Consider the following 14,444-nt stretch of genomic DNA (forward strand, 5'->3'; position numbering starts at 1 on the left):
ACCTTCAACTTGTAAAAAACACAATATCTGTGAAGCACGATAAAGTGAAGCACAATAAAGCAAGGTATGCCTGTACATAACACAAGCGGTAAGTTAAAACCCACTTGGTGGGACTTCCCTGGCAGTCCAGTGGTTAAGACTCCACACTTCCAGTGCAGGGGGCATGGGTTTGATCCCTGGTCGGGGAACTAAGATTCCACACGCTGCATGGCCAACAAACAAACAAAACAAAACAAAAAAGAACCCACTTGGTGAAGGTGAAGGTCAGGGAATCTGTTTCAATTCAACGTGGAGTAGAAATTAGTGTTCTTATCTATTCAGGATACCTTTGCCTCCCCAGCTTCTTCTGTTAATAACGTGGTCCTTGTTATAGCAGTGGACAATAATATTATTCCATCTCTCTTGACACAGTGACTGGTCCAGGGATGGGCATAGGACCCCAGCCAGGACAATCAGAATCCTTATCCAAACATTTTCTAACAGGACTGGTCTTCTTTTCTTCCCTTTCGGTCACTGAATTTTTTGGCTGTGGGCCCAGAGCTGTTGGAGGGCATACGTGCTGGGTATGGAGAGTCCGTCTGCAAGAGGAGGTCTTCAGCACAAGTTTTCCTAACATGAATTAGTGATGAGGTTATTGATTAATTAGAGAACATGATCTGTGTGATGTGCCAACTGCTGTTGTTATGATCTCGTTTAGAACTAGCAAGCAGAGTAGAAAGAAAAAAAAAAACCCCAAAAAACCCACATAGTTGGAAGCAATACCAGCTGCAATGCCTGAGTGACTTCATGCTTTGCTTACCTAAGCAGTGGGTTGTAAAGCTGATGACAACGTGTGCAGGTTGTGCTGGTCATAAGGATGGTGGAGGCAGTAAGAGTCAGTACTCTTGAGTAAGAGCCATGTGTGACGTAGGCATAAAAGACAATTATGAAGGCCTTCCCTGGTGGCACAGTGGTTAAGAATCCGCCTGCCAGTGCAGGGGACACGGGTTCGAACCCTGGTCCGGGAAGATCCCACATGCCGCGGAGCAACGAAGCCCGTGCACCACAACTACTGAGCCCACGTGCCACAACTACTGAAGCCTGCGCACCTAGCGCCTGTGCTTCGCAACAAGAGAAACCACCGCAATGAGAAGCCCGTGCACCACAACGAAGAGTAGCCCCGCTTGCCTCAACCAGAGGAAACCCGTGCCCAGCAACGAATACCCAACTCAGCCGAAAAAAAAAAAAAAAAAAAGACAATTACGAACCTAGAAAGACTTAGATTCATACAAGGTTAATATTATCGATGAGAAGTGTTGGAATAAAAGAATATAGGTCACTAAATGCTATGCTTCTCAGTAAGAAAAGAATCCTATAGCAATCTAAAGAAGGGAGGGGAAAGTCTATTTAAATTTAAATCTATCTGATTACCCATATGAAATGCCATTTTTAAGTCAAAACTAAGACACTTTCTGAGATATTGAACAGCTAATTACAGTTCAGTTATACAGTTCCTATTTAATTTCCCAGGAACATAATCTTAAATTGCAACTAGTGGGATTTGGGAATGCTCAGGCAAGGGGTTTGCAATGAGTGTTGAAGGATTGCTTGACATAGTAATGAAGATGATATAGAAAAATATCCCAAGCTAAGGACAGTAGCATAAGTAAAAGAATGGAGAGAACAGTGAATACAGCATGCTACCTTTTGTATAAGGAAAGGAAACAAAGTGCATATTATTTATTTGTATAAATGCTTAAAGGTTCTGTGTACTCATAAGAACCTAATATCAGGGTTTGGAGTCAAGTATGTGGTCTGGGTGGATGGGGGATGGGGTGGAGGGAAGACTTGACTCCCTCCACCCCTATCCCCCATCTTTAAGGTTCAAGAGAGAATTAAGTGGGCAGTAGACTAGGGTGGCATTAGATCAAACAAAACCTCGAATGTTTTACTACAAGGTTTGTGCTTTAGTTTCTGGGTAATGGAAAGCCACCACAGAATTTTAAATATACGCCTGACATAATAAAGTCTTCATGGAAGGGGTAAGAATTTGCTCTGTAACCTGAAATGCAAGTACTATTATACCCTTTTGTGTTCCAAAATCAAATCAAATTTGCTTCATTCCCCCATTTGTCAGAGTTGCAAAAACCCAGTTTCATTGCAGGTGAAGGTGTTGGGGAGGAGTTCTCCCCACCCTCCCAATTCCATTAGGATCATAGAAGAGTCTGGGAGCTTATGGATGTCCTAAAAAGAAATCACTCAGCCTGTGACCCAGACTTTGCTGTTTCTCTCTATCCTGGAGCAGGACCAGCTACGTAATTTGCAGGACTCAGTGCAAAATGAAAATACAGAGTCCCTTGTTCAAAAATCGTTGACAATTTCAAGGTGGCGACAGCAGAGCATTAGACCCAGTGCGGGGCCCTTCTGTGTGTGAGTGCACAGACCCACCTCAGACGCATGAAGCTGGCCCTGCCCTGAGGGCAGGCAATCTCATGTGGGTTACGCTACTTTGCGAAACTAAGCTCCAGGAGTAAGATCCTGAGGCCAACAGGATGAAAGGAGTGCACAAACGGTGCCCCTTAGAATGCTTCCCAAACTTTAGTGTACGCGTCAATCACACGGATAGTGCTAAGATGCAGATTTTGACTCTGGGGTAGGTCTGGGGTAGCTCTTGAAATCCTGCATTTTTGCAAACTCGCACCTGCTACTGGTTCTGTTGGTCTGTAGATGACATTTTGATCCACAAAGCATTACTCCATAACCTTAGATGTACCTCATCTTCAACCCTCAGACTCCCCTCCTGACTCTCCAAGAGTTCAAGCTTGGTGTCCAATCTTTTATGTCACAAAACCTCAGCTGTTAAGGGCAGGGAAGGAGGTAAATATCCCCTCCTGTCCATAACCTAGAAGACAAGTGGTACTTGAATTTCCTGATCAGGGTACCTGGACTGGTCTATTTTATAAGGATAATGCAGGTGTCAGCATGAGGCATGGAAAAGAAATCATGAAGAGATAGAGGCAGCTGTAATTAGGCAAGAGTTGATAAGGTCCTGAATTGGGGTTCCTTGAGGATTAGAATGGAAGCAGTCAGAAGAGGCTTTTCAAAGGTCGACTCAGCTGGCTGAGGAAGCCAACAGGATGCTAGCTGAAGAGGGAGAGGGAGGGAGTGGAGGTGACTCCAGAGTTTTGAGCCTGGATGTGCCTAAAATGATGAAGCTGCCACTAACCCAGGGGGGCAGAAAGCAGCAGGTTTGACGGGACACGAGTTCAGTTTAGTCACACTAAGTTTTAGGGGCTGTACGTCCTTATATCTAGGAGAAATCTTAGGCATCTAAGCAAGAAGAAATCACAACAAAATGGTAAAATAAATACAATAATGGGTAGCAAATGAGTATGGATGTAAAGTACAAAGCTTTTAGAAATAAGAATGTGAGGACACATGTTCAGTGAGTGGAAGAAATCTGAAATAATGCGTGGGGAACCTGTTTTGGTAATGCAGGCCAGCGCTACTAAGAAGTTCTAGGTGAAATAAAAACTTTGCCCATAAGCAGGTATGTAGCATTTTCTCCTATCACAAACTGTGGGGAATCTTTCAGAAAATCTTTGTTTGAAGCTTCCTGGAAGACTGATTCGGTCCCTGCCATATCTGCTCTGTCATTAAATATAGAATCTGAGACGCTGGAGTTACTTATCTGATACCTTTTATGAGCACTGCTTGTGCACAAAACAGTCGTCTGTGTTCTCTTTTAACGTGGTCAAATGAATACATTTTGGCATGTAAATTTCTTTTCTTAGTTTTAAAAACAAATTGCAAACAATTTTACGGAAAAGAAATCATATGCATAAAACAACTCGCTACAGCTTTTTGGATCTTTCTTCAATCCTTATTAGTGTACTACACACGGTTAATACGTTCCTTGTGGGATTGGCTGTGAATCATGGGTGTGTAAGTTGTTTAATGACCACATACTCCACCATCCCTTCTCAGAACACCCTTTGCAACGTGACCTAGATGTTCTTCTCATCACGGTATAGAGTCTATTGCCTCCCCTCTTGAATTTTGCTGGCTTGTGACTGGCTTTGATCAAGAGATTGCAGTTTCTGCTCTTGCCCCCTTGCGATGCTGCCACCACCCTGTGAAGAAGCTTGACCTAGTCTCCTTGCTATGAGAGAGTATGTAGAGAGAAAGCCCTACCTTTCGGCCAGCACCAAACTCCAGCCAGGTGAATGAAGCCGTCTAAGACCATCCAGCCCCAGTCGAGCTGCTAGATGACTGCAATCACAAGAGTGACCCCAGGTCAGGCCAGCTAAAACACCATGCAGCTAAATTCAGACCAAATTGCTAACCCACAGAAGTGTGAGCAAATAAAATGGCTGTTTTACGCCACTAAATTTTAGGGAATTCCCTGGCAGTCCAGTGGTTAGGACTGCACTTTCACTTGTTGAGGGAGTGGGTTCAATCCCTGGCTGGGGAACTAAGATCCCACGCGCTGCATGGTGTGGCCAAAAGGAAAAATAAAAAGCCACAAAATTATAGGTAGTTTGTAGGGCATAATAGATAACTGATATAATTTGGTATATTATATTTGCATTCTAATTTTGGAATTATTATTTTGATATAATTTTTTATGTATTTGACCAAGTTGCAAGACAATTTAAAATGGTTATATACAGTTCTATTGTATTCCTTTACCACAGTTTACTTAAACTTTTCCCAGTAATTGGACATTTGGTTTGTACTTTCCATTTTTGTGGATAATACTGTTCTAAACATGTTTTTACAAGTGCTCTCTAATTATTTTCCCTGTTATTTTCTTTGGAAATTTTTTTTACCAAAAGTGGAATTGGTGGGTGAAGTGATGTCAAGTATTAATTCTCATTACATACTGCCTGACTGCCTTCCAAAAGATTGTTATCAATTTACAGGGCAGCCAGCAATATATCTGTCTCTCCATACCCAGTTATCAAACTTTCTAAAAATTTAGCAATTTTTGTTTATTTTTAATTTTTTCGCTGTGTTGCGTGGCTTGTGGAATCTTAGTTCCCCAACCAGGGATTGAACCTGGGCCATGGCAGTGAAAGCGCTGAGTCCTAACCAGTGGACTGCCAGGGAATTCCCAGCAATTTTTAAATGAAGATGTAACATATATACAGCAAAGTATGCAAATCTTAACTATATGTCTTGATTAATATTTACAGAGAGAGAGAGAGAGAGAGAGGGGGAGGGAGGTAGATAGACAGAGATAGAATCCATGTAGTCACCCCCAGATGAAGAATTGGAATGTTTCTGGCTCCCCAGCTATTTCTCTTGTGCTCCTTTCCAGTCAATACCACTGCCAGAAGTAACCACTCTTCTGGTTTCCATCACTCTTTCCATCTACTCTTTCACTTTATATAAATAGAACCATGCAGATTGCATTCTCCTGTGTCTGCCTTCTTTTGCTCATTATTATGTCTGTGAAATTCATCCATGTTCTTGTTGTGTATGGCAGTGGCTCATTCTTTTTTATTGGTAATATTATCCCTTGAGGATGCCACAGTTTCCTTATCCATTCTTCCTTTGGTGGACATTTCAGTAATTTGAGTTTGGTGCTATTAAATAAAGTTTTTTAAACTTTATTTTAATAGTTCAATAGTTGTGTGTTGATACTTTAGAAGTGTTTCAATACTAATTTCTTCAATTACTATTGGAGTAAAACAGAGGAGGGACTAGAGATGAGTCTGAATGAGTGAGCAGGGGCTAGATTATGAAGAACCTTGTAAGACATGCTGAGGAACTTTGTGGCATGGACAGAGGGAAGTCACTGAGGGATCTGAAGCAAGAGAGGGAACTTATCAAACTTGCATTTTAGAAAAATGACTTTGGCAGTAGGGAGGAGAACGGATGGTTTGAGGAAAACCCTGAAGGTAGATTTCTAGGCAGAAGACTATGGCAATAGCACAGGTGAGAAATGAGCTGGGCCTGAACTAACACAGAAGCAACAAAACTTAGTGTGTGTTGATATTTGAGGGACAAGGAATTAGGAAGATCTAACTGCTGGGTAACTAGGGTGGCAGTAGATGCATTGACTAAGACAAGGAATGCAGATGGGAAGCAGGAGGAGATAGAACCATAGGAAAGATAATGAGTTTATTTTGTATTTGTTGAATTTGAGATATTTGTGGAATGTCCAGGTGGACAGGACTATTTGTCAATTGGACGCATAGGTCTAGAAGTCTGGAAGTGGTCCTGGTAGAGGCGGAGATTTGGGAGATCACCAGCACATAGGTAGAAGAAGAGATAAGGTAGATAAGGTTAGTTAGAATAGTCATTGAGGTGGAGGGGGTGGGCAATGAGAAGCCAAAGAAGAAGCCTGAAGAAGAGAGGACCAAGGTAAATGGGAAAGCTGTGGCTCTTACGGTCCAGGGGTTAAAAATTTCAGAAAGAGAGTATCTCAGAGAGGTAGGTGAGATAAGGACTGCATAATAACCTCTGGATTTGGAAACTAGATCATTGGTGAGCTTGCCACAGCAGTTTCAAAGGAATGATAGGAGTGGGTGCCAGATTGCTACGAGTTGAGAAAATGGATGGCAGTAATTAGACTTTCCTCTTGAAAAATTCAGTTGCAGGTAAAAAGAAAGATGACATTATCAAGGCCAAGGTCAGTTTTCTTTTTTAATTGCCAGAGATCTGAGCATGTTCAAAGGCTATCAAGAGCAAGAGATTGAACAAGCATGAGAGGGAGGCAGTAACTGATGCAGTAGGATCCTGGAGTTGGGACTAGGAGATGGAGATTATATGTAGACATAGACGGATTGGATAGGAAGAGAGCCATCTCATCCTTTGAGACTGAAGGGAGGGCCCTAAGAATCTCTCCCCCAAAACAGTCAATCATCAATTTGAGAGGACACCATCTTGCTTGGTTGTGTGGTTTGCCCCAGAGGCTTTCAGCAACATAGGTGTAGGTGGAATGTTGGATTCTCTTACAGTCGATCACTATGATAATATCTAGTTTTTCAATATTTTAAGTAATGGCAAAAGTAGTTTTTATTAGTTCCTTTTTTCTTAAAAAAAATATATTACTAATACATTTGAATGCCTGATCTCATTTCCCTCCCCTTTTTCTTTGAGGTAACCACTGTCCTGAAGTGGCAATATGTCATTCCCAAACAGCTAATGTATTTTCATTAAGTATGTCGTAACCGTAACTAAAATACAACATTGTTTTGTATGTTTTAAGGCTTTTAATAAATTGTTATCATACTGTACTTATCATTCTGCAACTTGCTTCTTTTACTCATTATTAGATTTTTTAGATTTATCCATATTGATCCATATGAATGAAATTAGCTCTGATTATTTAGCCGCTGTATGATTTTTCTTTGTATAAAATGCTACTATTTATGAATTCTCTAGTTTTGTTTCAAGTGTTTCATTATTACAAAAAATGAACATGTGCAAGAGTTTCTTTATGATGATGATTTCCACACAAAAAGAGTGTGTATCCTATGTTTTGCTAGGTAATGTTTTACTAATGTCAATTAGATCAAGTCACTTAATGGTATTGTTGAACTCTTGTGTCTTTACTGACTTTTTGCCTGCTTGTTCTACCAACTACTGAAAGATATTAAACTCTTCAAACATGATTGTGGATTTGTCTATGTCTTCATTTAGTTCTGCAGTTTTTGCTTAGTGTATTTTGAAACTTTTTTATTAGGTGAGTACATATTATAATGTTCATGTCTTATTGATGAATTGGCCCTTTTATCATGAAAATGTCCCTTTTAATTTTCTATTCATACTTTTTGTTTTGTGTCTATTTTGTCTGATATTAACATTGCCATTTCAGATTTATTATGATTAAGGTTTGCGTGGTATATTTTATCCAACCTTTTACTTTCAACCTATGTGTGTATTTAAATGTGAAGTACGTATGTTGTAAACAGCATTTAACTAGATCTTGATTTTCAAATCCAGTCTGACAGCCTCTGCCTTTTAATTGGAATACTTAATCTATTTATATTTAAAATAATTTATATAAGTTTTAGAGACAGACTGTTGGGGTTCAAATCTCAGCTAGTCCACTTAAAGTCCGTATGACCTTGATGATGTTACCTAACTGTTTTTCCCTTTTTCTTTTTCCCTTCCTTCCTTCCCTCCCTCCCTTTTTTCTTTTTCTTTCTTTCTTTCTCTTTCTTTTTTCTTTCTCTCTCTCTCTCTCTTTCTCTCTTTCTTGTTTCTTCATCTGTGAAACAGGATGATAGGATGAATAGTGGTACCTACCTGTTGGATTTTTATTGGAATATTATACATCATTAATACATATAAAGTGCTCAGAGCTGTGCCTAGTACACAGTAACAATAAATGTTAGCTAAAATCTGGATTTGACATTTTGTTTTGTAGGGATTTAAAGTTCTGTTTTAATATCTAAAATAGCTGTAAAAGACACCTCACAAAACTAATCAATTCCAAGTGATTTATATTTCAATCTCATCCAACAATTATGCAAAAATCTATGTTGAAATTTTCATCTTCCCTAATGACAATCAATTGTTCCTGCAAGCTAATCACAATATGCTACATTTACATTTTAAATAAATGTGTTCGAAACCCACTAGAGTGCTTTAGAAACTTTTAAATAGGTTAGAAAATCCTGTTTAAAAGTTTTTACCTTTTTAAAATTAACTAAAAAAAAAATATATATATATATAAGAAAAACTAAAAAAAAAAATAAATAAATAAAATTAACTATGGAGATAGAGTTATAAAAAATAATTGATAGACTTTATTTTTAGAACAGTTTTAGGTTTCGAGAAACATATATCTTCTTTATCCAACCCCCTCCTCCCCAGTTTTCTTTATTACTAACATCTTGCATTAGTGTGATGCATTTGTTAACAATTGATACATGAATATTGATACATTATTATTAACTAAGGCCATAGTTTACATTAGGGTTCATTCTTTGTGTTGTATGAGTCTATGTGTTTTGAAAAATGTATAATGTAATGTATCCATTACGGTATCATACAGAGTAGTTTCACCGTCCTGACGATTCTCTGTGCTCCTCCTGTTCATCCTTCCCTCTTTTCCCGAGGATCCTGATTTTTTTACTGTCTCTATTCTTCCTTTTCTAGAATGCTGTATAGTTGGGATCATACAGTATGCAGGCTTTTCAGACTGGCTTCTTCCACTTAGAAATATGCATTTAAGGTTACTCCATGTCTTTTCATGGCTTCATAGCTCATTACTTTTTATGATGAAAAATACTCTATTGTATAAATATACCACAGTTTGTTTATATATATACCTACTGAAGGACATCTGGGTTGCTTCCAAGTGTTTGCAGGTATGAATAAGCTTGCTATAAACACGTGCACAAGTTTTGATGTGAATTTGTTTTTAACTCATTAGTTAAATATCAAGGTGTGCAGCTGCTGGATTGTATGGTAAGAGTATGTTTTGTTTTGTAAGAAACTGCTGAACTGTCTTCCAGAGTGGCTATACAGTCATTGAGCTCTATAGAGACAGTGCCCGGGCAAGTGAGAGCCGGACGGGAACTGGGCAACTCTGTGCCTCACTGAGGAAAAATACTTAAACATGGGCAAAGGAGATCCTAAGAAGCGGAGAGGCCAAATGTCATCATATGCATTCTTTGGAAAACTTGCTAGGAGGAGCACAAGAAGAAGCACTCAGATGTTTTAGTCAACTTCTCAGAGTTTTCTAACGAGTGCTCAGAGAGGTGGAAGACCATGTCTGCTAAAGAGAAAGGAAAATTCAATGACATGGTAAAGGCAGACAAGGCCTGTTATGAAAGAAAACTGAAAACTTATATCCCTCCTAAAGGCAAACAAAAAAGAAGTTCAAGGATCCCAATGCACCTAAGAGGTCTCCTTCAGCCTTTTTCTTGTTTTGCCCTGAGTATCGTCCAAAAATCAAAGGAGAACATCCTGGCCTATCCATTGGTGATGTTGCAAAAAAACTGGGAGATGTGGAGTAACACTGCTGCAGATGACAAGCAGCCTTAGGAGAAGAAGGTTCCTAAGCTGAAGGAAGGGTACAGAAAGTATATTGCTGCATAAGGAGCTAAAGGGAAGCCTGATGCAGCAGAAAAGGGAATCGTCAAGGCTGAAAAAAGAAAGAAAAAGAAGGAAGAAGAGGAAGATGGGGAAGATGAGGATGAAGAGGAAGAAGAAGATGATGAATAAGGTGGTTCTAGTGCAGTTTTTTTTCTTGTCCATGAAGTATTTAACCCCCCTGTAAAAACTCACCCTTTTTAAAGAAAAAAATTGAAAGATAAGGCTGTGTATGATTTGTTTTTGAACTGTACAGTGCCTTTTTTTGTACAGTTAACACACTACTGGATGTGTATTTAGATAGCTGTGTCCTGGTGGTACTTTCCACAGCCACTCACCTTGCCTGGTACGGTATGGGGGTTGTAAATTGGCATGGAAATTTAAAGCACGTTCTTGTTGGTGCACAGCACAAATTAGTTATATATGGGGATGGTAGTTTTTTCATCTTCAGTTGTCTCTGATGCAGCTTATATGAAATAATTGTTGTTCTGTTAACTGAATACCACTCGGTAATTGCAAAAGAAAGAAAAAAGGTTGCAGCTCTTTTGTTGACATTCTGAATGCTTCTAAGTAAATACAATTTTTTACTAGGAAAAAGCAAACCAAACCAAAACAAAACAAAAACCCTACAAAGTGACGGTACCATTTTGTACTCCCACCCCCAATGCGTTCCTGTTGTTCTACAACTTCGTCAGCATTTGGTGTTGTCAATGTTTTGATTTTAGCCAATCTAATGGGTGTGTAGTGGTATCTCATTGGTTTTAATTTGCAATTTCCTTATGACATATAATGGTGAGCATATTTTCATATGCTTATTTGATATCTGCATGTCTTTTTGGTGATGTGTCTGCTCGATCTTTTTTTTGGCCTGTGCTGCACACAGGCCCCCCCCAGTTGCGCTGAGCGGGGGCCACCCTTCACTGCAGTGCACGGGCCTCTCACAGCAGTGGCCTCTCTTGTTGCAGAGCATGGGCTCCAGGCGTTCAGGCCCCAGCAGTTGCGGCACGTGGGCTCAGTAGTTGTGGCTCGCGGGCTCCAGAGTGCAGGTTCAGCAGCTGCAGCACAGGGGCCCAGCCGCTCCACGGCATGTGGGATCCTCCCAAACCAGGGCTCGAACCCGTGTCTCCCACGTTGGCAGGCAGATTCCCAACCACTGCGCCACCAGGGAACCCCTCTGCTCGATCTTTTGCCCATTTTACAATTGGGTTGTCTTCTTATTGTTGAGTTTTAAGAGTTCTTTGTATATTTTGGATACATGTCATTTATCAAGTATGTGTCTTGCAAATATTTTCCCCTAGTCTTTGACTTGTCTTTTCATTCACTTAGTGTCTTTCTCTGACCAGAAGTTTTAAATTTTTTTGAAGTTCAACTTCACACTTTTTTCTTTCATGGATTGTGCTGATTTTTTCTTCTGTTATCTTCTAGAAGTTTTATGGTTTGCATTTTACCTTTAGACTTAGGATCCTTTTTGAGTTAATTTTTGTGAAAGATGTAAGGTTTCTTTTTTTCCCATGTGGATGTCCAGTTGTTCCAGCATTATTTGTTGAAAAGACTATCCTTTTTCCTTTGAATTGTCTTTGCTCCTTTGTCAAAGATCAGTTGACTATATTGTGTGATTCTATTTCTGGGCTCTCTATTTCTTTTCATTGACCTATTTATCTCTTCTTTTGCCAAATATCATACTGTTTTGATTACTGTAGCTTTACCATAAGTCTTAAGGTTTTGTAGTGTCAGTTTTCCAACTTTGTTCTTTTTTTTTTTTTTGGCCACATGCAGCTTGCAGGATCTTAGTTACCCAACCAGGGGTTGAACCCAGGCCCCTGCAGTGAAAATGCCAAATCCTAACCACTGGACCACCAGGGAATTCCCTGTTCTTCTTTTCAATATTGTGTTGGCTATTCTGAGTCTTTTGCCTCTCTAAACATTAGAATCTGTCTGTCAATATCCATAAAATAACTTGGGATTTTGATTGTGATTGCATTGATCTCAAGTATGAAAAACTGACATCTTAATAATATTGATCTCTTTTCCACAATTCTTTTATAAGAGTTTTGTAGTTTTCTTTAAATAGCTCTGTTCATATTCTGTTAGATTTATACCTAAGTATGTCCTTCTGAGGGGGGAGGGTGCTAATGTAAATGGTGTAATTTTTAAATTCCAATTGGTTATTGCTGGCACATACCAAAGCAATTGACTGTTTTTTGGAAGTGTAGCTGATTTACAATATTGTGTTAGTTTCATGTGTACAGCAAAGTGATTCAGTTATATATATTTTTTCAGATTCTATTCCATCACAGGTTATTACAAGATATTGAATATAATTCCCTGTGTTATACAGTGAATCCTTATTCCTTATCTGTTTTATGTATAGCAGTTTGTATGTTAATTCCATACTCCTGATTTGTCCCTCCCTCCCTTCCTCTCCATTTTGGTAACCATAAGTTTGTTTTCTATGTCTCTGAGTCTGTTTCTGTTTTGCATATAGATTCATTTGTATTATTTTTTAGATTCAACATATAAGTAATATCATATAGTATTTATCTTTCTCTGACTTACTTCACTAAATATAATATTCTCTAGGTCCATCTATGTTGCTGCAAATGGCAATATTTCATTCTTTTTTATGGCTGAGTAATATTCCATTGTGTATATATATATATATATATATATATATATATATATATATATATATATACACAAACACACACACACACACATATGTATATACATATATATGTTTGTATATGTGTGTGTGTATATATATAAATATATATATACATACCACATCTTCTTTATCCATTCATCTGTTGATGGACATTTAGGGTGATTCCATGTCTTGGCTATTGTAAATAGTGCTGCTATGAACATTGGGGTGCAAGTATCTTTTTGAATTACAGTTTTTATTTTATGTTTTTCTGGAAATATACTCAGGAGTGGGATTGCTGGATCATATGGTAACTCTACTTTTGGTTTTTAAAGGAACTTCCATACTGTTTTCCATAGTGGCTGCACCAATTTATATTCCCACTAACAATGTAGGAGGGCTCCCTTTACTCCACACTCTCTCCAGCATTTATTATTTATACACTTTTTGATGAAAGCCATTCTGACAAGTGTGAGGTGATACCACATTGTGCTTTTGATTTTCATTTCTTAAATAATTAGCGATATTGAAAGCACATTTTCAAGTGCTTTTTGGCCATCTGTATGTTTTCTTTGGAGAAATGCCTATTTAGGTCTTCTGCCCATTTTTTAATTAAGTTGTTTGTTTTTGCGATATTGAGTTGTATGAGCTGTTTGTATATTTTGGATATTAACCCTTTGGATATTAACCTTTTGTCAGTCACATTGTTTGCAATCCCTACCTATAGGTGATTTTTTGTTTTGTTTTGTTAATGGTTTCCTTTGCTGTGCAAAGCAACTGACTTTTGTATGTTAACCTTATGTTTGGCAACTTTGCTATAATCTCTTATTAGTTCCAGGGATTTTGGATTTTGTTGTTGTTGTTGCTACCATGTCAATTCTTTGAGATTTTCTGCATAGATAGTCATGTCATCTGCACGAACAAAGTTTTATTTCTTCCTTCTTGGCCTGTATGCTTTTTCTTTACTCTTCTTGCCTTATTGCTTTAACAAGGACTTTTTAGTACAATTTTAATAGGAGTGGTGAGAGGAGACATCGTTGCTTAGTTCCTGATCTTAGAGGGAAAGAGTCTAGCTTTCCACCAGTAAGTATGATGTTAGCTACAGGTTTATTATACATATTCTTCATCAAGCTTAGGAAGTTCCTCTCTATTCCTAGTCTGCTGAGTTTTTATTATAAATGGGTGTTGGATTTTGTTGAGTGTTCTTTCTGCATTTGATCATATGATGTTTCTTCTTTAGTGTGCTGATGTGGTAGATTATATTGACTGATTTTCAAATATTGAGCAAGCTCTGCAAACCTGGAGTAATAAATCCCACTTGGCCATAGTGTATACATTTTAAAAATACAGTTTTGGATTCTATTTGTTAACATTTTATTGAGAATTTTTGCACCATTATTCATGAGAGATATCACCGTGTAGTTTTTTTTTTCCTTCTTGTAATATATTTCTCTGGTTTTGGTAATTGGTTAGGGTAATGCTGGCCTCACAGAATGAGTTAGGAAGTATTCCCTCTATTTCTATTTTCTGGAAGAGATTATAGAGAATTGGTATAATTTCTTCCTTAGATATTTGGTAAAATTCACCAGGGAAACAATCTAGACCTGGTGCATTCTGTTTTGAAAGTTCATTAATTATTGACTGAATTTTTAAAATAGATTTAGGCCTACTCATATTGCCTATTCCTCCTTGTGTGAGTTTTGGTAGATTGTGTATTTCAAGAAATTGGTCCATTTCATTCAAGTTATCAAATTTGTGGGCACAG

At 38.3% G+C, this 14,444-nt stretch overlaps 1 long non-coding RNA gene and 1 pseudogene across 1 annotated transcript in view; one reads left to right on the forward strand and one right to left on the reverse strand.

Annotated features, from left to right (window-relative positions):
* Positions 1-4,180: 4,180 nt before the first annotated feature.
* The window catches only part of LOC112398984 (uncharacterized), a 43,926-nt gene continuing 33,662 nt past the window's right edge, over positions 4,181-14,444 (reverse strand). Inside the window, exon 3 of the long non-coding RNA XR_003003133.1 lies at positions 4,181-4,251. This is a non-coding gene — a long non-coding RNA (uncharacterized LOC112398984). The remainder of the gene's footprint in view (positions 4,252-14,444) is intronic.
* On the forward strand, positions 9,560-10,167 carry LOC112398983 (high mobility group protein B1 pseudogene; annotated as a pseudogene).

This window comes from Neophocaena asiaeorientalis, unplaced genomic scaffold (genome assembly GCF_003031525.2).
Source record: "Neophocaena asiaeorientalis asiaeorientalis breed wild unplaced genomic scaffold, Neophocaena_asiaeorientalis_V1.1 scaffold114, whole genome shotgun sequence".
Taxonomy (NCBI): Eukaryota; Metazoa; Chordata; class Mammalia; order Artiodactyla; family Phocoenidae; genus Neophocaena; species Neophocaena asiaeorientalis.